This window comes from Pseudopipra pipra, chromosome W (genome assembly GCF_036250125.1).
Source record: "Pseudopipra pipra isolate bDixPip1 chromosome W, bDixPip1.hap1, whole genome shotgun sequence".
NCBI classification, from domain to species: domain Eukaryota; kingdom Metazoa; phylum Chordata; class Aves; order Passeriformes; family Pipridae; genus Pseudopipra; species Pseudopipra pipra.
In genome coordinates, this window is record NC_087580.1 from 39342113 (window position 1) to 39365413 (window position 23301).

At 55.1% G+C, this 23301-nt stretch overlaps 1 pseudogene; it reads right to left on the reverse strand.

Moving 5' to 3' along the window:
* Positions 1-23301, reverse strand: part of LOC135405243 (zinc finger protein 850-like) — a 419536-nt pseudogene that overhangs the window by 331838 nt on the left and 64397 nt on the right.

The window sequence follows — 23301 nt, forward strand, 5'->3', positions numbered from 1 at the left end:
TCCATCCATCTCTAATTAAGAATTATTGCTGTTGTGCCAGCTTGAGTAGAATTGCTTCAACAATTGCTTTGGTGTAGAGCACTGTCCTGTCTTATCCTGTACTCCTGGTAATTTTAGTGTTTCTACTGTGCAGTAAATAATTCTGATGAAGATGTTTTGTCTGATCATTTGTATCCCTAAATAAATTCCTTTCTATCAATAGATCTGATTTGCCATCATTAAAGCTGGAGGACAAAAATGATTCAGTCACACCTCTGTAATTCCTCTGAACTGAAAATGTTGGCATAATTCAAGGCTGAGATTGGATCCATCAGCCCCCAGCACCACACAGGAAGTTGGGAGCTTGGGGGGCCAGCCCCCTTTGCCAGCCCCTCTGTGCCCAAAGACCCCCATGGGACCGTCAGACCCACCAGACCCTCTTTTCCACCCTTTTCCCTGTTTCTCCCATTTTCCCATTGTCCCCTTAATCCTAATTTTTCCCCCTGAACAGTTTTTGGGTCCAAATCACCACTTTTTGCTCCCTCTCCTGTGGGTGCTGAAGGAGAAAATGAAGCTGCACACACAGAGTTCCATTTCAGGACTTGTCCGCCCATCTTTCCGGCGTCCCCCTTTCATTGGGGTTCCTTTGGAAACAGCGCCTGGGCTTTGTCTTTTAGTCCACTGGAATTCCCAGCATGGCCCCAAAGCAGTGCCCTGATCCCACACATTCCCCTCCCCTCATGTGCTGGCTGTGTTCAGCCACCAGAGAAAAACACAGGCTGCCATGCAGAGCATTCCAAGTGGTTTCCACTTTGGCAAACAGCACTCTCTGGATGGAAAACACCAGTCAAGGCCAAAACACTCCTTGTTGATCTGAATTAACTGAGAGCAGCAGCTCCTGCCTTAACTTTTTCCCATAAAAATTCTCAGGGTTCCTTTGCTTCCAGGAGGCCCCACATGTCACAATGGCTCCTGGATTCCATGAGCTTCCACAGTCTCCAAAGGTTCCTTTAGTTCCATGAGGCCCTGCAGTCCCCAAATGCCCTTTGGATTCTAGGAGATTTCCCATTGTCCCAGGGTCCCTTGTGCTTCAGAAGGAGCTGCAGTGGGACAGTGGCCCCTTGGTTCCGTGAGCTCTGCAGTGCTCCAGGAATCCTTGGGTTCCAGGAGATCCTGCAGTTTCACAAGGAGCACTTGAATGCAGGAGGTTCTGCAGGGTCCCAATGGCCCCTGGATTCTGGGAGGTTCAGAAATATCTCCGGGCTCCCTTGGTTCCAGGAGGACACGCATGTCACCAGGAACCCTTGGTTCCAGGAGGTTCAACAGTGTCCCAGAATTCCTTTGATTTCATGTGGTCCTGCATTATCCCAGAATATGATGGATATCACATCTCCTCATAGGGGAGATATGATGTCACAGGAAGGATGTGATGTCACAAGGTAGGCGTGCTGTCATAGGGGAGATGTGATGTCATATGATGGCTGTGATGTCATAGGGGACATGTGATGTCACATGAAGGATGTGATGTCACGGGCAGATGCGACGTGTCAGGTAGGGTGTGATGTCATATGATGGATGTGACGTCATAAGAGAGATGTGATGTCATATGGTTGTGATGTCATATGGGAGATGTGATGTCACAGGAGGGGTGTGATGTCATACGCAAACTGTGATGTCACCAGAAGAATGTGATGTAACAGGGAGGATGTGATGTCACGGGGGGGCTGAGATGTCATGGGGACGATGTGATGTCACAGGGCATGCCATGATTTCAAAGGGAGGATATGATATCTCAGGAGATGTGTGATGTCATATGATGGATGTGACATCATAGGGAAGCCTTGATGACACAGGGATGATATGATGTCACAGGGCAGGATGTGACATCACAGGGATGATATGATATCACAGGAGAGATGTGATGTCACAAGAAAGATGTGATGTCATAGGGGAGCTGTGATGTCATGTGGAGGTGTGATGTTATATGATGATTGTGAAGTCATAGGGGAAGATGTAATGTCACAGGACGGGTGTGATGTCACAGGGGAGGACCTGATGTCACAGGGAGGATGTGATGTCACAGGGATTATATGAGACCACATTAGAGATATGACATCATATGATGGAATGTGACATCATAAAGGAGTTTTTATGGCATGCGGAGGACGTGACGTCACAGGGATGATAGGAGATCGTAGGAGAGGTGTGATGTCATATGATGGATGTGATGTCATAGAGGGGCCTTAATGTCGCAAAAAGAATGTGATGTCACAGGGAGGATGTGATGTCACAAGAAGGATGTGATGTCACAGGGAGGATGCGATGTCACAGGCAAGCATGGGATGTCACAGGGAGGTGGTGATGTCACGGGGATGATATAAGATACAGGAAGGATGTGATGTCACAGCAGAGCTGTGATGCCACAGGGACAATGTGATGTCACAGGGGAGGATGAGACGTCACAGGGATGATATGGTATCACAGGAGAGATGTGATGTCATATGATGGATGTGACATCATAGAGGAGCCTTGATATCACAACAAGGATGCGATGTCCTGGGGAGGATGTGATGTCACAGGGCAGATGTGATGTCACAGGGGAGGACATGATGTCATAGGGGGGATGTGGTGTCATGGGGAGGATGTGATGTCATAAGGTAGGTGTGATGTCACAGGAAGGATGTGACATCACTGAGAGCATGTGATGTCATAGAGGAGTGACACATCCCCCCCACCTTGCTCCAGCTTAAGCCCTGGAATTTGTTTCCCTTGGATTCAAGTTCAGGCTCTTTTATTTGCATGGATGTCTAGAGATGAGTTAAGGGGAGCTCAGACCTTTTGGTGAGGAAGGAGTTGTTGACTCTGGAGCATTTGAACTCAGCCTTTGTTCCTGGTTTCTTCCCACTCTTTCAGAGCAGTTCATTTCCCAGGGTGAAAGCTCTGATTCCCCAGCACAGTCAGGTTCTCCTGAGCTCAGGATCTTTCACTGGTCTCATTTTTCTCTGGTATTGATTCTGTGACAAATTCTTGCTTCCTAGGTCAGTGAAATGTTAGAAGAGAGAGAATCTCACCTTGATCTTGGACAGAACACTTATAGACTTCTTTATTATGTTGAATTCTTCCTTTATAGTTCTGGATGACAGGACACCCATGTGGCAAGTCCCTTTTCTGATTTTCAGGACTTAAAAGAGATGCTTTTCTGATGTTGGTATTTATTGGAGTGTTATTGATTCAGCTGCGAGGGTTGAATTGAGTGTTCCTTGCACCTTTAAAAAGTGCAACCCCTTTAATCTATTGTTTTAAAAACCATGCCTTAAATGTCAGACGGCATAAAGACAGCACGTAGAGACAACCCTGCTGTAAGTGATGGTTCCAGTCATCCTGTGTATAGATAAAAGATTTCCAAGGCTTTGTTCCAAGGCTGCTGCCCTGCCCCCACCCTCTGCCTGCCGCCTCCACGCCCCTGGCGCCTGATTGGCTGCCACCCCACCAATGGGCCGTCCTGGGGGATGCAAATGTCCCGCCCTGCTGCATATTCATGAGCTCCCGGGCTAAATTTCTCAAAATATTATCATACATTCCAAAATATGGAATCATACAAATGTGCATTAGATGCATTAACCTTGGAAGGCATCAAATTTTACATATAGCTAAATTTCTCAAAATATTAACAAATTAAACTAAATCCAGACAAAAGAAAAGAAAGTGTTACCTGAAGAGAATATAAGAAAGCCTTGTACCAACTCCCAAGTAACTCAATGTATTTGCATAAAAACTGATGTGTAATGTCAGGTCTAATTTCAAGACACATTGGCCCCTCTAACAGGCACATTATTATGGAATCCCTCACACCCAACACACATTAAAAGATACCCTGGTTACTCACGGGGTGGAGAGAGTGGCTAATGAAAATTAGATTTGTGTCAGTATTAAATCCTGATGTTTGTAACTTTGTTAATGTTAGGAAATTTGATTGTAGCTATTGAGATCCTGTTATGTCCCATATGCTTACTATTTTACTGTAAGATTTGGGTTTTTTGGAGGGAATTGCATTGCATTGGGAGAAGATTTGTGCTCTCTCTTCCTTTTCTTTACTCTTCTCTCTTTCTGTCCACTACACAAAAGGCACCGCCCACAAAGAAGATTCACAGTGAATGACCAAAGAAGAGAAATTATTAAATGCATAAATCACAGGGTGGTGTCAGAGACTGAAACAGTCCATGATTTGTGCATTCCAGGATTGCCAAGGGACTTTTGCAGGCTTCTGCAGGACTTTTGCTTTAGACCTCTGATGGTCCATCAAAGCCCATCCCCCCTCTGCCAATCCTGAAAGGCAGGAAAAACCCTTTTCCCAGGCCCCTCACGGGAACTCTGTGCAGGCCCAGGAGATGTTAGGGGTTCGTGGCATGGCCCGGGACACCATCCATGGATATAATAACTCATAACTTCTTGGAGTGTGGGGGCTTCCCTCCCCCACCCCCAACGGATCAAGGCCACCACTTCAACTGACAGACATTGGAGCTGCAACTGCCAAGTTCCATCGCTGGACCCCGTGGGCGGTGACTGTAGACATCTTTCCACTCTCAGCTTTGCTTTCCCTTACTCTCCCTCACCCTTATCCTATCTTTCCTTTCTCTCCCTTATGCATTTTCCCTAAAGGTTCTCTTTATGCCACATTGCTGTAGATGAGAGATAGAGCTGATAACACCCAAAATGGCAACATACCTGTTTACCTTTGAAACAAAACTGTTCTGAAATAAGCCCTACTTATATGTTTTCAAACACCAATTATTCGGTCTCTTTTCACTCTAATCCACCCCAAGGGATTTATTAATAAGAACCTGGGTTACCCCCCCCTTTCTGGGGTGGGTGGTAACAGACCCCTTGTAGCAGGATGTTCGGCCTGGAAAAGAATCTGATGGGAGAATGCAAGCACTGCAAACTCTCTGTGTGAGTTACTGCTGGTGCCAAGGGGTTGGTTTAGTGTTGAATTGTGCCAAACCCAGCCTGGTTCCCCAACCTTCCAACACACATGCTGCTTTTGGAAGCAGAGTTTGACAGATCAGCTGCTCACTGGCCTGGGAATATGTGACTGGCCATCCATCACTGGATAAGCATAAAAGCCCAGGGCCAACTTTCATGGAGCAGATTCTTCCACAGACTTTGTTGAAGTGTGTGCAGCTTCTGCTGTGAAGCAGGGACGCCTCTTGATGGTCACTGCCCAGGGGGTAAAAGAAAAAGAGAGATCTACTTTGATTTATTTCTATCAGACACTGCCGGGCCCTCCCCGCTTCCTGCCGGGATCGGACACCGCCGGCGGCCCCGGCCCTGCCGGGCTCCATCAGCCTGAGCAATTGCTGCCAAGGAGGGGCCGGGGGCTTCCTCTTGGCCTTCGTCTCCCTGGCGCTGGGGCTCAGCTTCTACCTGCGCCAGAAGGTGAGGGGGGTCCCAGGGGGTCGTGTGTCCCCCCAGAGCGTCTGTGCCCCCCCGGGGACCCCCCACCCCGGTGTCACCCCCTTTTCTCTCCCCACAGAGCTCCTGAGCCGGCGGCGGCCGCAGCCCCTCCCCGGGGCCTCGGGCCCAGCCTGGACCCCTCCTGTCCCTGTGAGGATTTTGGGGGGGTCGTGTGTGCCCCCTCCCCTGCTGTCACCCTGCCTGCACCCGGCTGCTCCCAGTGATCCCAGTAAAGCTTCCCAGTTCTCCCCAGTCCCGGTTATTGGGGGGCAGTGTGGGAGGGGCTTGAGGAATCCCAAGGGGTGGAGCCGAGTTTGGGGGGGGCAGAACTGGCCCCGGGATGGATCTGGAATGGGGAATCCCCCTGTGTTCCCCCTGTGTCAACCTGCCCCTCAATAAAGCATCCAGCTCACCCCAAAAGGTGCTGGGAACTCCCAAGAACCTCCAGATAGCACCCCAAGGACCCTCAAACCCACTCAAAGCCCACCCATGACCCCTCCCAACCCCTTTTCTGGGGGGACTTCTCTGGGCACTGGTGGTGCTGGGAGCCCCCCCGGCTGTGGGCGAGGAGTTCTCGGGTGAAAAGGGGGGGAGAAGGGGGAGGTCGGTGGGAAAAGTGGGGGTCAGAGGGGATAAAGGGGTGGTGGAACCCCAAACTGAGCATGAGAGGGCTGGGGACTGGAAAGATGATACAGAATTGGTGAGAGAGGGGGGAAAAAGTAGGGGTTAGGACCCCTAAACTGATCGGTGGGGGGGCTGGAGATGAGGGGACCATGAAAAGGTGGAAGGAACAGGGAGAAGGGTGGAAAAGGGGGGGTGGTCTGGTGGGTCTGACAGTCCCATGGGGGTCTTTGGGCAAAGGGGGGCTGGCAAAGGAGGCTAGTCCTCCTGACCTCCCAACTTACTGTGGGGTGCTGGGGGCTGATGGATCCAATCTCAGCCTTGCTTTATGTCAACAGTTTCAGTTTACAGGAATTACAGAGCTGTGACTGAACAACTTTTGTTTCCCAAGTTTTAATGATGGAAAATCAGATTTATTGATAGAAATGAATTATTTAGGGTTACAAATGATCAGACAAAAGATCTTCATCAGAATTATTTACTGCACAATATACATACGGAAACTACCAGAAGTACAGGATAAGACAGGACAGTGCTCTACACTAAAGCAATTGTTGAAGCAATTCTACTCAAGCTGGCACAAAAGCAATAATTCTTAATTAGAGATGGATGGAACTCCCCCAGACCAACACTCGGGGGAAGATCTCTGCTCCCAGTCTCGAGGAGTGACCTTGGGGGGCCCCCAGCCAAGGCAGGAATCTGCACACACACCCCCCAAGAAAAGTTCTATTGGAATAACCTGCCCCTGGGAAAGGGGACTGGCCCTTTCTGGTCAAAAGGGATGGACTGACAGTCAGTGGACTCCAGGGGTTGCCTCAACCATCAGGGGGTTCATTCAGGGTGGAAGCAGCGACCGAAGTTCTTCCCACAGTCGGGGCTTCCCTTACTGGTGGGTCCGTTGGTGTTGGGTCAAGGCAGAGCTCTGGGTGAAGCTTTTCCCACACTCCTCACACTTGTAGGGCCTCTCCCCGCTGTGGATGCGCCGGTGCCTGACAAGGTGGGAGTTCTGGTTGAAGCCCTTCCCGCAGTAGGTGCAGTGGAAGGGCCTCTCATCCGTGTGCGTCCGCTCATGCCTGAGGAGAGTTGAGCTGGTCTGAAATCTCTTCCCACACTCCCCACACTTGTAGGGCCTCTCTCCAGTGTGGATGTGTCGGTGGGTGACAAGGGTGGAGTTCCGGTTGAAGCCCTTCCCGCAGTAGGTGCAGTGGAAGGCCCACTCCCCTGTGTGTGTTGCCTTGTGCTTCAGGAGATCTGAGCTGGTCTGAAACCCCTTCCCACATTCCCCACACGTGTAGGGCCGTTCCCCAGTGTGGATGTGCTGGTGGGTGAAGAGGTAGTACCTCCGGCTGAAGCTCTTCCCACATTCTCTACATGTGTAGGGCTGTTCCCCAGTGTGGATGCGCTTGTGTCGGATCAGGTTGGAGCTGGTCCTGAAGCTCTTCCCACATTCCCCACACGGGTAAGGCCGTTCCCCAGTGTGGATGTGCTGGTGGGTGAGGAGGTGAGAGCTCCAACTGAAGCTCTTCCCACATTCCAAGCACTTGAAGGGCTTCTCCATGCTGGGAGCCTGCTCAGGGACCACCAGTTCAGAGCTCTGGTTCAAGCTCCGGCCGCCTTCCCGGCACAGGCTGGGTCTTTCCTCCTCAGAGCACCCTGGGATGGCTTTGGAGCCCCTCCTGAGGGGGGATCTCCGGCCCTTTCCCTCCCCGCTGCCTTCCTGCGCCGGGGAGCCCTTCAAAACGGCCTCTCCCACCAGGGTCTCACGGGGGGATTTGTCCTCCGGGCTCTCCGTCCTCAGCTCGGGGTCTGGGGCAGGAAGCAAGAAGGACAGGCAGGGGATTTGCCTCCGGCCCACAGGGAAGGCCAAGGACATCCCCCCAACTCCGGCCCCGGCAGGACGGCGGCGCCAGCGGGGTTGTCCTGCAGCCGGGGCCATGCTCGGCTGACAGAGCCAGCACAACACCCGCCCAGAGGGACACTGACTTCCTCCTCACCTGCCTGGGGGGCCCAAGGCATCTTCCTCTTCCTCGCAGCCTCCTCCTGAATCCGCCCAAGCTTTGGGAAGGACAAATCCTGATGGGGGGGAAAACAAGGGCTGAGCGCGTTGCCTCGGGGGTTCCTCCTGCCCAAGTCCATCTCTAGAGCTCATTGGGCATCCTATGTCCATAAAAAGCTCCAAAACACCAAGATTCAGCCCAGAAAAACCCAAACCTCTGAGATTCAGGCAAAAACCCTCTCAAAACATTTTTGCCCAAACTGCAAAAACTTGAGATTCTACCAGAAAATACCAGAAAATATGAAGGTTAAGCCAAAGAAATTCTCCCAGGAGTTACACCTCTCTGGTCTGTCCCCTCCGGGGTTGGGAACAGCTTCCCTCTCTGCGATGCTGCAGGTCCCACTCAGGGATGCTGGGAGCGCTGGGGGTCCAAAGGGTCCCTTCTCCTCTGACTCTCGCCTTCGGGATGCCAAGTTCCCAGACATTCCCGCTCTCCAGGTTCTCCACTCTGTTGTCCCAGGGATCCCCCAGCTCCGGCATCTCCCCGCTCCGCCCTCCACACTCGGCAGCTCCCGGGCTCCACACCCACCCCCGGCACTCCCAGGGGGGCCCCAAACCCGCTGTGTCCCCCCCGCCGACACCGGGCTGACAATGGAGCCGGCGGGGCCTGACCCAGCAACACCAACCCCCACCGCGGGGGGGACCCGCATCCCCCCACCCACCGCTGGGGCTCTGCCACCAACCCAGCCCAGCACCCCCAAAAAACACCTCCTGCCCACCCCCAAGAGCCCCCAAGGGCACAGCCCTGCACAAGGGTGGCTGTGCTCAAGGAAACCAAACAGCCCCACAGGTGGGGGAACACCAGAGGCTGCTGTGGGGCAATGAGAGCAGGGAGCAGATGGAGCCCCCTGACACGTGGGCGGGTTCTGGGTTCAGCCTGAGAAGGCACAATTTGGCACCAACAGCACGGCCCTGACCGCTGGCTCAGCACAGGGGGCCCGAGCTCCCCCCTCTCCAGGCTCTCCGGGCTCTCGCAGCTCCCCCCTCTCTCCAGCCTCCCCCGCTCTCCAGGGATCAAGGCATGGGGACACAAAGGCACCCCCACAGCAACCCCACTCCCAATCTCCCCCCTCTCCTTAGCACCCCTCTCCCACCCATTTCCAATCAGCCTCCCAAACCCTGACTCCCCCCAGCTCCCTTTGGGGGTGACCCACCACCCCTCATGCTCCCTTTGGGGGTCCCACCCGCTCTTTTCGCTTCTCTCGCCCCTTTCCCATCGTGGCCGCTCCGCTCACCCGACAGCAGCAGGAAGGGCAGGGACAGGGGCGGAGCAGCAACAGCAACAGCAGAACAACCACCCCCTGCCAGCCCGCGGGTGCCTGGGACAGGGGAACTTATCCTGAATATCCTGGAGAAAGCGTGGGGGTCGGGACATACTTGGGCTACCAGCACAGATTTCCCTGCAAAGACTGCAGGGAGTCAAGCTCTGGAGAGGAGATTGTGCCCCATGGATGGGATTGCAGAGGCTCCCTCAGGTCCCCAGAATCAATTAGCAACCAGGAATAGACACAAAAAAAGGCCCCTACGAAGATTTAGGGGGGAGTGTCCTGTAGGGAGGGGACAGTGTCACCCGACCAGGGCAGGGCTGGCAAGAGGGAGGCTGCTCCAGGGGTCTGCAAGAGGCCTCGTGCTCTGCTCGGCCCCAGCACTGCCTGGTACCAACACCCCCGGCTGCCCCCGGCCCTGGGCAGCTCTGCTGCCACAGGCTGTGCCCTCACCGTGGCCCTGCAATGGCCCTGCCTGTCCCTCACCCGTGGCCCTGCCGGTGGCCCTGTCCCTTGGCTCTCTCTCTGCCAGCTCAGTGTGGGGCACACGGGCTGGGGGTCCCTCCCAAGCCCCCCGGGCAGCCGGCGTTGGCTGGGGGGATGTGAGGGCTGGGCCTGCTCAGCACAGCCCCGGCCTCGTGCCCAGCGCCTCTTTCCTGACCCACACAAGAGCTTCCCGGCCCCCCCAGGGCTCCCCTGCTGCTGCCTCTGCTCCTGGCCCTGCCTTTGCTGCTCCCTTGGCTGGGGCAGCGGCTGCAGGGGGGGGATGGCAGCAGCTTCAGCTCCACGGCACTTCCTGGGGGGAGCTCAGCCCGGGGGGGACGGGCAGGGACCTGATGGGGATGGACAGGGGCCCAGCAGGGACGGACAGGGCCTGCAGGGGAAGGCACAGGGACAACCTGGACCCACACACTGCCAGGGCTGTCTCTGCTCCTCCTTGCAGGCTCCGTGGCCAGGCACAGTTTGTGTTCCTGGGTGCCCACCATCTCAGCACTTGGAGACCCTCAAATCAGCGCCTGCAGCTCTGCAGCAAAGCCCCAGCTCACCTGGCACACAGGGGATGGACACAGCACCTGCTCGGGGATGGGCACCTTCGTCTCTTCCCCACCACAGGGCTCTCCTTCCTCAGCAGCACCTCTGCCTTGCACTTATTCTCAGCCTCACCTCAGGGACAGCTCTGGGCTCACCTCCGCGCCACTTCTCAGCCTCACCTCAGGGCCTGGGCTCAAGGACAGGAACCTGCAGGGAGGGGACATCAGGTGCAAGCTCAGGGCTGCCTGCTTGCACTGGCCTCTGGGCTTCCTTCTCCTTCTACAATCATCCCACAACTTAGCCTGCTTTGCTAACACCACACATTTACAGACTAACCTTGGAGATAGATATGGACAGACATCTCTATCACCCTGGGGATAGAGCCTCAAGCATGTGCTGCCATAGGAATGGCAATCACAGAATCACAGAATCAGCCATGTTGGAAAAGAGCTCCAAGATCATCAAGTCCAACCCTTGATCCAACCCCGCCGTGCTTCCCAGACCATGGCACTGAGGCCACATCCACTCTCACCTTCAACACCTCCAGGGACGCTGACTCCACCCCCTCCCTGCCCAGACCATTCCAAGGCCTGATTGCAAAGGAAAATTGCTTCCTAATATCCAACCTAAACCTCCCTTGGCACAGCTCAAGACCCAGCCCTCTTGTCCTACTGCTGCTTCCTGGCACAACAGCCCCACCCCCACCTGGCTCCAACCTCCTGGCAGGGACTTGCAGACAGTCAGGAGGTCTCCCCTGAGCCTCCTCTTCTCCAGCCTCAACACCCCCAGCTCCCTCAGCCTCTCCTCACACCACTTGTGCTCCAAAGCCCTCCTGCCTTCCAGCACATCAACACACCCCCAGCTTGGTGTCACCTGCACATTTGCTGATGAAATGCCTGGTTCTGCAGCAGTTGCAGATGCTCAAGGGGCAGCAGGACCAAGTCAGGGGCCTGGGGGGCTTTGGGGTCTGGGAGGGTCCTGGGGGAGCTGGGGAGGGGCTTTGGGGATTGGGGGTACAGACCAGTACTGACCAGTACAGACCAGGACAGACCAGTACCTCCTCACTGCTTCCCAGATCTCTCCTGGAGCTGGGCCACATTGTCATGGGACACCTGAGACCCCCCAGTGCCCTCCCAGTACAGCCCAGTGCCCCCAGTACAGCCCACTGTGTTCCTGTCCCAGGGTGCCGGGTGATCCCTTTTGGGGGGGGGGTTGGAAGTGATTTGAGGGGGGGCTGGGAAAGATTTGGGGGGTCTGGGGGGAGTTGGATGGGGATTTGCAGGGTTTTGGGTGGCTTTGGTTGCATTTGTGGGAGTTAAAAGGGTCTTGGGGGCATTGGGAGGTGGGAGTTATCTGGGGGGGAGGGGATTAAAAGGAAAAATGGGGGGGTTGGGGGACATTTCGGGGGGGTTAATAGGGCCTAGAGGGGGAGAGGAGGGGCTTCCCTATGAGCAGATGAGTCCTGAGACCCCCCTCGTGTCCCCAAGACCCTTTTGGTGTCCCCAATTTCCCCCTTGACACCCCCAATTCCACTGTCCCCAACCCCCCCCCCCACTGTCCTCAAACCTCATCCCTAATGTCCCCAACCCTCCATCTCACCCCAGGAGACCCCCTTGGACCCTCTGACCCCAAAAACGCCCCCCCCACACATGCTCACAGAAAGGCCAAGGGCACCTGGGGACAACCTGGGGACAGTTAAGGGGATTTGGGGGGCACTGGGTGATTACTGGGGGATACTGGGACACACTGGGGGGAACCAGGGGGCACTGGGAGGGGCTGGGAGGTTACTGAGGGACGCTGGGAGGGCACTGGGAGGGACTGGGAGGTTATTGGGGGATTAAGAGGACACAAGGGGAGACACTGACAGGTTACTGGGCCATACTGGGGGTTACTGGGTGCTCACTGGGGGATCACTGGGCCATACTGGGGGGCAGTGGGAGGTCACTGGGACACACTGGCTGGTCACTGAGGGGGTTACTGGGCCATACTGAGAGTCACTGGGAGGTCACTGGGCAATACTGGGGGCACTGGGATCCCCTTACTCGGTTCTGCTACATCTCCCCCCTGCATTTCGGGGGGCACCCCCAGGACCCCTCCCCTGAGGGCTGGGAGATCCCCTGAACTCCACTGCTGGGATTTAGGGGACCTCCAGGCCCCCCTCCCTGTGGGGTCTCTGTCTGCTGAGTTTTGGGAGTCTCTGGGGTTCGGGGGGGAATTGGGATCCCCTTTCCCTGGGGTCGGTCCGCTGACACAGAGACCCCATAAAATCCTCTCAAAACCCCTGAAATCCCCTCAGAAATCCACCTCTGGACCAATCAAAACCTCCTTAAAGACCCCACAAATCCCCTTAGAGACCTCATCCCCCCCCCGGACCCCTTAAACCCTCTCAGTGACCTGCAAAACCCACTTGGGACCCCCCAGGCCCTTTCAGGGACCCCAAAAACCCCCTCAGGGACCCTCAAAACCGTCTGGGACTTCTGAAATCCCCCTAGAAACCCAGGAAACTCCTTCAAAGACACCCCCCCCCGCAAGCCCCCCAGGACCTCTCAATTTCTCTCGGAGACTCCAAAACTCCCTCAGGGATTCCCAAATTCCTTCAAAGACCTTTAACCTCCCCCTAAGTCCCCCACGGAAACCAAACCCCCTCAGAGACCCTCAAAAACCTCCTCAGGGACCCCTAAAAGCCCCTAAGGGACCCCAAAACCACAGAACAGCAGAACTTTCTGTAAAGGAAGGGAGCAAAGAATCTGAGAAGGAGGAGACCAAGGAAAAACTGAAGCAAAGCAATAAAATCATCCTGGCCCTTCCAGTTTTTCCTTCATCTTTTTCTCTCTTTTCCTTTTTTTAGGGTTCTTTTTTTGTTTGGGTGGTTTTGATTTTTTTTTCCGAGGGACTTTCTCGGCAATCGAATCGAACATCCGGGTTCTTGGGAGGTCTCCCGAGCCCCGCGGCCCCCGAGACGGTTCCAAGGCCCTGCGCTCTGACCCTCGGGAACCCTCGAACCCCCCCGCTAAACCCTCCCGAGCCCTCCAGCCTTTCCCCCCACAGCCGCGCTCCCCGCAGCCCCCGAGGGGATCCCCAGACCCCGCTCTCCCGCACCCCCCGCCAGCTCACACAGACAAAGGCCCCGCCGCCATCACCGATTCCCGCTCTGCGCGCGCACCGCCTTTAGAGAACACCGCCGCAGCCAATCAGCGCGCGGCCACGCCCCCGTACACCCGCCGTCGCGCCTGCGCGCCGCGCGGGGCAGCACGGGAGTTGTAGTCTTGTCGGATCATAGCGGCCCTCTGCACCTGAGCGGAGTGAGGATTTCGTTTTTTTTTCTTTTTCTGTCTTTTTTTTTCTCTCTTTTTTTCTTTCTTTTTTTCTTTTTTTTCTTTCTGCTTTCTTTTTCTCCCTTTTTTCTTTTTTTCCCTTTTTTACTTTTTTCTTTCTTTTTTCTATTTGTCTCATTTTTTCCTGTTTTTTCTGTCTTTTTTTCTCTTTTTCTCCTTTTTCTCTCCTTTTTTTCTATGTATTGGCTTTTTCTCTTTTTTTTTTCCTTCTTTTACATTGTTTTTTATCAGTTGTATTTTCAAAGAAGATTTAAACACAGATCAAAACAATCTCCAGATACAAATCTTTAGACAACAGATAATCTGCTGTTGTTCCAGGTCCAAGAGGATTCCCAAGATCACAAACACTGAGATGTGAAGGGTGCCCACACAAAAAACAGCTTTCCTTGCTTTTTTCCACAGCTAAAGCGAGTGTGGAAGGGGCACTTGGCCCCAGGCAAGATGCTTTTACAGCCGCTTTAAGCAGCCCAGAGTGGATCTGGCTGGCAAATGGGATTATGCCCCTGCTTTCAAGAAGGATTTGCAGAGTACATTGAGGGGAAACAGGACCATTTCTTCATCTGCTGAAGGGATGAGAAGAGGGGGGAGCAGGTTCTGTGGCCCCAGAGCTTCTCTCTGCTTTGGGGACACTTCTGTGTTTTCCTCTGTCCATTGAATTCCCAACAAAGAATCAAAAAGCTACAGGAACTCCAGTCTGGAGTGGTCAGGACATGTGGAAGCAGAGGAATGTCTCTTCCCAGCTGGGATTGAGAGTGCAATTTCACCCTCCTTTGGAGAGCATTAACTAAGACATCCCATTTCTGCCCAGGGATCTTCCAGGGGGAACTCAATCCGGGCTCTGGGCAGGTCCCTGCAGGGGCAGCAGCTTCCTCTGCACATTTGAGGGGATAAAGCTGCTCTAACCCTGCACTCCAACTACTCCACAGCAATTTAGGACTTCTGAGGACAGTTCCCCACTGTTTCCACCCCAGCAGAGACCTGAACACATCCTGTGGGCACTGTGTGACCCCCCCTGGCATTAACACCCTGCTGGAATGAAGACACTGACTGTAAATACACTTGTCTACCTGGAAACCTCCACTTTCTTTGCTAGTATACAGAATAACATTTTCTATTCATGTTGCAGCGACAGACTTAACAAATGGAATTGCATATATTGTGATTTAGACATTAAAATGCATTCCAAAGTCAGGCAATGCTAAACAATGAAAGTCTTGAACAATCCCCCCCAAACCAGCCCCACTTCTGGTTTCAGAACCAACCCATTTCTTCACTCTCTTCACAAAGGGAGAAACTTTCTGTTTCCACCTCTGAAACAAAAATTCTCTCCCCAAAAGTGATCAGAAAGAGTCTACTTGGGCACTACTGCAAATGGAAGTTGTCTAATAACCATTCCTTCTAACTCAGGAAGGGGAGGAGGTGAAGAAAGTCACAACAGATGTTTGGATTCCTTCTTCTTTGACGTCTTCCCTTCCCTATCTGACGCTCTGGGACATGTGCAGGGGGGTCAGCATCTCTTCAGAGATGGCTCCTTTCACATCAGAGCCCCTCAAATTGGCTTCCTGGAGGTCACAACCTGATAGGTCACAATTTGGAAGGGAAAAGAAAAAGAAGTGTCAATGGAATGCACCCAGAACTCTGTTCAAAGCTTTACTTGAAGTCCATTTACCTGAACTCCATTGTACTCTAAAGCTGGAGAGCTCAGCCAAAAGCCAGCAATCCCCCAAATTACCAGTTGACTAGAGGATACAAAGGAATAGGATGGAAAATGAATCCCAACTCACTTCCAAATCAGTTCCTGCCAACGTTGTTCCCCTGAGGTTACAGTTCTTTAGTTTGGTGTTTCTCAGCGTTGCAACTCGGAGGTTAATTCCTGTCATCTGACTGCCCTCCATGGCCACTCCTTTCAGGGTGGCATCTGGAACACACACAGAAAGGAGTTCTGTGAGGAAAACCAGTCAGAAACACAGCAGCTGCACACTGGTGCTGCCTCAGAGCTGTGTGAATTGGAGGAGGACAAGGGGATTTGGGGCTGAGATGGTCACAGACTCAGTGCAGCCCTTGTGGGCCCTTCTCAGGGTTGGACAAAACACAGCTGGACCTTTTCTGGGCCATAGAAATGCACAGGCTTCAGTTGGCACAGATTCACAAGGCAAAAACTTCTCACCTTGCAGATTAGCTTTAAGGCCTGATGGGTCCTCAGAGTTGCAGCCTTTCAGGGACGCTCCCTCTGCGTTGGAGCGCAGCATCTTCACCCCTGGCAGGTTGGCACACTGGCACAGACAGGAGTGGGTGAGGGCTGGAAGAACAACACCAAAGACAATCAAGAAGACACTTTTAATTTCTGCTTTGGGAGTCAATCCCAATAAATCATTACTGGGAGGAAGTGTAAAAGCTTTGGGAACCAGAACAACTCTAGAATATATTTAAGAGCTCGGTGTTTTACACCGCTCTGTTTGTTCCAGCTCCTCTCTGTTAACACAAGCCCAGCCCTCCCAAGCTGCAGCAGCTCTTCCATCCAGCACAGACCCTGACCGGTCAGTCCTCTCCAGACTGGCACAGCACAGGCTGGCACAGGCCAGGTTGCAGTGGCTCAGATTGGCCACCTTGAAGTTGATGCAGCAAAGATCCAGGTGGGAAAGATCTGCTCCACTGAAAGTGAGACTCTGGAAATCCCAAGGAATAACCCCCCCAAAAAGGTTACAGAGGGGAAGGGGTAGGTCTGGACACAAAGTTAACATCATTGTGTAGATATGTGTATGTTAATATTTACAAAGTATATGTATAAATATATGGATAGAAATGTTACTAAAATATATGCTGTCTATAAATATAGACAGATACAAGATAGATACAGACACACACAGGTCCTGGGAGGAGCTGAAGACACCCCACCAGGGAAGGGGGCTTATGAAAAGGAGGGAGAGGGAATTTTGATATGGGCCTGGAGGGACAGGACAAGGGGCAATGGTTTTTCAAATGAAAGAGGGCAGGGTTAGATGGGAGACTGGGAAGAAATCCTTCCCTGGGAGGGTGGGGACAGGCAGGGATGGAATTCCCAGAGAAGCTGTGGCTGCCCCTGGATTCCTGCAAATGTCCAAGGACAGCTTGGATCAACCAGGTCTAGTGGAAGGTGTCCCTGCCCATGGCAGGGGGTGGAATGAGAAGACCTTTAAGGTCCCTTCCAACCCAAACCAGTCCATGATTCTATACAGACAAATACACACAAGACCATTTATTCTACTACTTAAGACTAAGGAAATCTAAATGCAAAGCTCTCAAAAATTGTCCTTGGTTCATTTTGTATTTAAACAAATGTAAGGGGGGTACTTTTGAATTAGATGATCAATGGAGCATAGAGGCGTGAGAAAGAAATCATATTAGGATGTGAAACCAGCCAGAGTATGGTACAATGTAACTTCATGGCACAAGCGAATTGTAAGGTCCATTGTGCTTTTTAGCAAGTCAGCTTGATATCCCCTATTATCAGAGCTGAGTTCTTCCTTGGTTTTGCTACGTATTGCAAGATAGATACATCTACCCTTGAAACACAGTGGTAGAGGTCATACATAGGGGTGAGAAAGATGATGATGGGAGGAAGATGATGTGGGCAGGGGTCGCTGGCCCCTTGCCCTACAGCAGGGCAGGTACAGACTGTTGCTATCAGGTGATGATCAGGCGGGGTTTGGCTGCCACTCAGGCATCACCTTATACTGGGTACTGGCCCTATGTGGTGTAATGTAGAGCCTTTAAAATGGGGTGTCAGGACTGCTGGGGTGAGCGATCCTCATCCTGCCATGGAGACTGTGTTGTTCCGCCGGGACGCCCGCTAAGCACAGGCACCGACCAGCTGCTGCAGATCCTGGCAGCCCTGGCCTGTCTGTGTGGGTAAGCACAGTTTATTGACAGGAAGCAACTGAGAAAGCCACTGTTTTATATCCTTTTTTAATACCCTTTTAATTCCCTTTTTACTAGTTAATATTGTATTAAAAGCCACTCGTAGTATTGTTTTAATATCCTTTAAATGTTCCTTTTATTCCCTTATTACTAGTTAATACTATAATAAAAGCTGTTCATAGTATCGTATGAATGCCAACCGATAAAGCAGTTATTTTGTATTCTTTTTTAGCTTTTGATTCTCTTTGCTAGTTTTTATTCTCACTGCAATAAAAGATTTTTTGTACTGTTTGAATGCCTGTTGTACTTGTTTTTATTCCGGGCATGTATTCAAATGAACTAATACATGGGGGCGCAGCTCTTTGGGGCAGGAGACGGGCAGCACCCTTGCCAGGACTCGGGGCAGTGGCAGGTCTCCTCTGGCCAGGACTTGCCAGAGCTGCTGATTTGGGTGCAGCCCTGGCCAAAGGGCTCCCAACAGCATTGGTGCCCTTGCCCACACCTTCCTTCTCGGTGTCAGCCCCCCTGTTTAGGATGGCCACCAGCCAGCACTTCTCCCAAGGAGGCCGTGCCAGCTTGTGTGGAAGGCCCCGTGCCCTTCCTGCTGCGACTGAGTCGGCGGCCGAGGGGGCTCCTTGTGCTGCCCTGAGCAGGCACAGGAGGGGAGTGTTTGCTCATTTCTTGAGCCGTTCCTACAGTTCAGGTCCAGCCAGATCAGATACTTCAGAGAGCGGATTCCCTCCAAGGTGGGGCAGGTTGGCGGGGCTGGGGGAGGCCCCAGGCCACGTGGCACTGTGTCCCAGGGCCCTTTGTGACACGCTGGGCACGGCCGGTGGGATGGAAGGGGGCAGGGTGTCCAAGGGCCCTTTATGACCCGCGGTGACAGAGGTGCTGCTGGTGACACGGCCACAGTGTCAACAGTGCTCCTCGGAGCAGGCGACGGGACAGGACGGGACAGAGCGGTGCTGTGCGGAGCCCCCGCGCAGCCAACTCGTGCCTTACTGACCCGGAGCGTTTTAGAGGATTTTCTCTCTTTCAGGTGACCTCGAGGCATTTCCACAGGATTTGGAGACCCGGAGTTTCTCCGAGGTGTCTCTAATCCCTGTGGCAGGTGCCCTTGAGACCCTTTTGCAGGACTTGGAGACCCGGAGTTTCTCCGAGGTGTCTCTAATTCCTGTGGCAGGTGCCCTCGAGACCCTTTTGCAGGACTTGGAGACCCGGAGCTTCTCCGAGGTGTCTCCAATCCCTGCGGCAGGTGGCCTCAAGGCCATTCTGCAGGACTTAGGGCCCGGAGTTTCTCCGAGGTTCTCTTTCTCTCTTGCAGGTGCCCTGGACACCAGACTGTGGCATGGCAGGGAGACGCTTCAGCCTGCTCAGGCTGTTCCGGAGGAAGAAGGAGGAGGAAAGCCCTGGGGCTGCTCCAGCACAGCAGCCTGAAGAGGTGCAGCAGGTGCAGCCCCCGCAGGAGGGTGAGTGCTGGAGCTGGGCCACAGGGCTGGTGGCTGCAGCCCCCTTGGCCTCATCCTGTCCCATCCCCTCTGGACATGCCCAGGGAAGGGGAGGGGGGCAGAAGGGCTGAACTCCTGGCAGCCGTGCTCCATCCACTGGGCATCCCGGGGCTGGCCCTGCCTGCTCCTGGAGCCCAGGCCTGGGCTCTGTTCTCCGGCCTCTCCCGCACACCCTCAGCTCTGAGCACGCTCGCTCTTTGCCAGATGCAGGCCAGGAGCGGACAGAAGAGCAGCTCCGTGCCCGTGGCCGCTTCCGCAGGGCAGCACAGGTACCTGCAGCCATCCCCGCCTGGGCTGGGCCTGCTCTCACTGCTCAGCCCAGCACTGCTGTCGCAGCCCTCCAGGGGAAATCCCTCTCTTCCCTGCCCTTCTTTCTCCTGCAGACATTTATGAAATTCATGGGCAGTCGGCGTAGAAAGGCCAGGATCACACCAGCTGATGTCCAGGCCCAGCCTGACACCATCCCGACCCAGGTGACAAATCCTGATGTCAGCACCGCGTCGACTGCTGCCCCAGCAAAGTGTGACACCACAACCACTGATCACACAACCCACTGGGACACCACGTCCACCGATGATGAGTCAAACTGTGACTCTGTGCTGCCTGGTCTCACGGAGGAGGCCGACGCCACAACAACGGAGGGCGTGGCGAGCACTGATGCCGCGCCTGTTCAGCGCCTGGCCGATACCCCCAGCCTGGAGTTTCTTGAGGAGAGAGCTGTCTCTGCTGAAGTAAGCAGCCTGTGGCCCCCCAAGCTGGGTGCGCTGGGCCCCCTCAGCCTTTGAGGCTGGCACAGTGTGCTGGGAAGGGAAGCATTTCTCCGGGGAAGCTGGGCAAGTTGCTCACTCTGGCAGCTCTCCACTTCTCCCCTGTGCATCCTCCAGGCCAGACTGTGGGACCTGGGGACCTGGGGCTGCTCAAGGCATCTCCAGTCCCTGGGGCAGGTGCCCTTGAGGCCAGACAGTGGGACTGGATAAGGCGAGGCATTTCCCAGGCTTCTCTCTTGCAGCTGCCTTCAAGGCACGACTGCAGGACTTGGAAAGCCAAAGCTTTTTTAATGGCATCTCTGCTGCAGGTAGCCATAACACCAGACGGAGACATGCAGCAGAGACCCCCCACGGTGCCCAAGCTGGCCTGGGTGAAGGAGGAGGAGAAGGAGGAAAGCCCTAGGGCTGCTCCAACACAGCAGCCTGAAGAGGTGCAGCAGGTGCAGCCCCCGCAGGAGGGTGAGTGCTGGAGCTGGGCCACAGGGCTGGTGGCTGCAGCCCCCTTGGCCTCATCCTGCCCATCCCCTCTGGACATGCCCAGGGAAAGGGAGGGGGGCAGAGGGGCCGGGGCTGATCTCCCGGCAGTCGTGCTCCATCCACTGGGCATCCCGGGGCTGGCCCTGCCTGCTCCTGGAGCCCAGGCCTGGGCTGTGTTCTCCGGCCTCTCCCGCACACCCTCAGCTCTGAGCACGCTCGCTCTTTGCCAGATGCAGGCCAGGAGCGGACAGAAGAGCAGCTCCGTGCCCGTGGCCGCTTCCGCAGGGCAGCACAGGTACCTGCAGCCATCCCCGCCTGGGCTGGGCCTGCTCTCACTGCTCAGCCCAGCACCGCTGTCGCAGCCCTCCAGGGGACATCCCTCTCTCTTCCTTGCCTTTCTCCTGTAGCTGGTTTGCAGATTCATCAGGTGCATTTGGCATGAAGAGGCCACTTTCATGGCCACTGGGGACATGGCAAACCTCTTCAATGCCCAGACCAGCGCTGCCCTGCTGGATATGCTTGTGGAGAATGGTGTCTACAAAGCAAAGCAAGTAAGCAGCCTGTGGCCAGGGCTCCAGTCCCCCAGGGATGCTGTGGCCCCTCACGCTGGCTGCTCTGGGTCCCCTCAGCCTTTGAGACCAGCAGAGTGTGGTGGCAAGGGGACCACTTCTTGGGGGAAGCTGGGCAAGTTACTGGCTCTGGCAGCTCTCCAACTGTCCCCCATGTCCCCTCCAGGTGCCGGCCATAGTCAGGTGCATCCATCAGTGGCTCACATCCAATGTGTCTGCTGAGCACAGGCTGGACAAGACTCTGGTCCTGCTGACCGAGGCACACCCCACGGATGTTGCAGTGACCCTGCTGCGCTCTGCCCCAGCCTGTGACAGGTATGGGGCCCACCTGCCTTGAGGGCTCACCTGCGTTTAGACTCCATCTCCCTGGACAGTCGTTCCCAAATGGGGTGCCAGAGACATGGAGACTTCCAGGACATTCCAGCTCCTGTCTTTGCCAGCTTTGGCATGTCAGCCTCCAATCCTGAGGCCAACCTGCCTCCCTGCCCTACAAGGCACCGTGGCTCTGTCACCTGGGCCCTGCAGCTGCCCAGGCCACAGAGCTGTGTCCCAGACCCCCCTGAACCAGAGTTGTGACTCCACAGAGCTGCTCGCACCATGTGGAAGACACTCATCTCCTCCAGATGGACTAAGGAGCCGGTGCTGCAGATCCTCTTCCATGTGCTGGAATACTGGCCAGCGCACAGGAGACGCACCTCTGATGGGGATGAGAGAGATGTCTTTGCCCTGGCTGTGAGTTTCTTGAGCTGGCCTCTGCTCGCCCCCAGGTTGCCTCTGGGATGCCTTTCCATCCTCCCTCACCACTGCTTCTCCCTGCCCCAGGCACTGGGCTGCAAGCCTGGCTTAGGGGCAGGTTCAGGGACACCAGGCTGGGGGATCCCCCTGTGTCTCCTCTGGCCTGTCCCTGCCACGCTTGGGCCCTGCCACATGGACATCTGGGCCCTGAGAGCTGTCTCTGGGTGCTTTGTCTTTGGCAGGCAACTGTGGCACTCTGGGAGATCATCCAGCTGTCCCGCTCCTGGTGCCCAAGTGCATTGAAGGACAATTTCCCGCGCCTCCTTCTGACTCTGCTCTTCCAAGTTTTCATCAGCACAGAGGAGATGTCAGAGGAGGTCGAGACCTTCTGGAGGCGATGCCGGGAGCAGCGCAGCCTTCCCCCCAACCCCAACAGGTGCTCCATCCCAGTCCCCTCTCCCTGCCACGCCCTTGGGGCTGAGGCCAGGGCTCTGTGCCTGACCTGGGCTGTACTCTGCACACAGGTTTGCAGTGCAGACTGTTAAAGCCCTGCTGCGCCAGCTGCTGGATGAGGACGTGTTGATGGCGATCGGTCGCAAGAGTGGCTGGGACATGCTCCTCAAGGCTGACAGCCACCACTATGCAGTGGGTCTGCTGGCCAGGTGAGAGCCCTTTCTCCCCACTGCCCCACACCCCCACAGGTCATTTCTGCCCTGTGCACAGGCCACCCCTCACAGTGCCCGTGCTGCTGGGCCAGAGGGCCTTGGCAGCCAGGGATGGCTGAGCAGAGTGGAAAAGGCGGAGAGGGGCAGCTGCACAGGAGGAGCCACCTCCCAAAGTGCCCACATCCTCTCCTGGGCTGGTGGCCAAAGACCAGGCCTGTGTGAGTCAGTCCCAGGAGAGCTTTGCCCACCTGGCTCAGGGTCTCTGGCACCTTTATTCCCCCTTGCAGGGAGCTGTGCCATGTATCCCGCTCCTTCGGTCGCAGCATCGCCGTCAGCCTGCTCCCGCGGCTCAGCAGGGGAGACCCCCTGTGGGAACTGCCTGCCCTGGCGTTCCTGGTGGAGGTGAGCCTGATGGCGAGCGCTGCCTGGCCCAGCTGCCTCCCCCTCTCTGCCCTCTCACAGCTGCAGCCGCCCGGGACGGTGCCTGCACCCTGTGCTGCTGCCTGGGCCCAGCCCCGGGCGGGTCCGGGCTCCTGCCGGCCGGGCACCCTGTCACTGCTCCCTGCCTTTCAGGTCCTGCACTGCCTGATCCCCAGACAATATGGGCCCAGCATCCTGCAGATTATTTCCAGGCACCTGCGCAGTCAGTGCCCGGAGAGGCGTCGCCTGGCGCTCCGAGGCCTGGTGGTGCTCAGCAAGGCTCCCTCAATGGTGAGCAGGGGGCAGGGGCTGAAGCCGGGCCGGCAGCGTGCGGCTGTGCAAGGCAGTAGCTTGGCCTTGGCTGGCCTTTGGTAGCTGTGGCAGCTGCTCCCAGCTCTCCTCCTCCCCATTCAGCTGCCCACCTCCTTTGGGAGGCACCTTTGGCCTCTGGGCCCCGCGGCAGCAGCGTGGGGCTGCACCACAGCATTGTGTTCCACACAGGCTAAGAGCATCCGGAGCCT